Raw genomic sequence first — 1,632 nt, 5'->3', positions numbered from 1 at the left:
ACAAACTGCGAAAAATGTTTAAAAAGAAGAAATCAGTAACCAGAAAAACTTAGAAAAATGTTTAAAAAGAAGAAATCAGTAACCAGGAAAACTTGGAAAAAAACACTTAGAAAAATTTTCAGCAAAGTGTGAAAAATATTCTAAGTGTCAGCGGAGGAAAATGCTGCAGCATCGGGAAAGATTCGCAAACTTACACCGAACATGTGCTCCGAAGTGCCGGAGGAATTGGGTGAATTGAGCCCGGCAAATGGCCAGCTGTCGTTTTGTGCCTGCAGCCCGAAAACTTTAACTTTGTCTGTCGCGGAAGTCCGGACCGAGAAAAATCCAAACGGTTTTGACCGGACCGAGTTCCAGACCGATGCAGTCAAATTTGGAATTCAGACCCATTCAGTGCCACTTGTAGTTTTTCCGCAGTGAGGTTGGCGGGGTACCCGGAGATATATGGGAACACGATTTTTAGAACAAAATGGCGGCGCGGGACCGTTCTGAAAGGCATCCGAAAAACGGTTCCACGGGCATAGCACTTTAATGACAGGTATGAGTGCATGCCGGAGAGCTCTTGGAAGTCGAATTTTTGACACTTTGTCAATTTTTTGACAGATTTGACAAACTCTTTCTGTCTGTTCTAAGAGTCAGTCAGAGACTTGTGCGGCGGTCTTTTGACACTATTGGAGGGCGGGCAAACCCCACGTTGACTCCGGCCGTCCCTCCACAGGCGCTCGTGTCCAAAATGAAGGCGAGAGACGCGAGTGGCCTGGTTCCCTTGGGTGTTGCCAAGAAGGCTGCGGGCTGACCGTTGCCTGAGCACTCCCTAAAGCCTCTTGTGATGAGAGCAGACCTCGCCTGCCGCACGACCGGCTCTGGGAGTCGTTGGGCCGCTATTTGTGAATAGTCTGGTCCTCCTCTGCCACCCGGACAAGCGCGATGGCTCTGCCGCCCTGCGGTGCTCGTCACCCAGGTTTGGGGAACACGATACTCGTAACAAAAATAAAAGGCGGCTCGGGACCTGCAGGCGAAAGGGGTCCCGTGGTGCTAAGCACGTCGACTTCGGGTCTCGGTGCAAGCCGGAGAGCTCACGGAAGTCTAAAGTTTTCGGCACGTGGTCGAATCTTTTCAAAGGCTTACCCGGCTCTTTCCGTCCATTCTGAGAGTAAGTCAGAGGCCGGTGCGGAGGTCTCTTGACAATCGGAGGGGGTGGTGGCCCTCCGCAGGCGCTCGTGTCGAAAATGAAGGCGAGAGACGCGAGTGGCCTGGTTCCCCTGGGTGTTGCCAGGAAGGCTGCGGGCTGACCCTTGCCTGAGCACTCCCTAAAGCCTCTTGTGATGAGAGCAGACCTCGCGCGCCGCACGACCGGCTCTGGGAGTCGTTGGGCCGCTATCTGTGAATAGTCTGGTCCTCCTCTGCCACCCGGCCAAGTGCGATGGCTCTGCCGCCCTGCGGTGCTCGTCACGCAGGTATGGGGCACACGATGCTCGTAACAGCAAATAAAGGCGGCTCGGGACCTGCAGGCGAAAGGGGTCCCGTGGTGCTTAGCACGTCGACTTCGGGTCTCGGTGCAAGCCGGAGAGCTCACGGAAGTCTAAAGTTTTCGGCACGTGGTCGAATCTTTTGAAAGGCTTACCCGGCTCTTTC

This window comes from Chiloscyllium punctatum, unplaced genomic scaffold (genome assembly GCF_047496795.1).
Source record: "Chiloscyllium punctatum isolate Juve2018m unplaced genomic scaffold, sChiPun1.3 scaffold_479, whole genome shotgun sequence".
NCBI classification, from domain to species: Eukaryota; Metazoa; Chordata; class Chondrichthyes; order Orectolobiformes; family Hemiscylliidae; genus Chiloscyllium; species Chiloscyllium punctatum.
The sequence above is the reverse complement of the archived record's forward strand: the minus strand, read 5'-3'. Positions refer to the sequence as shown.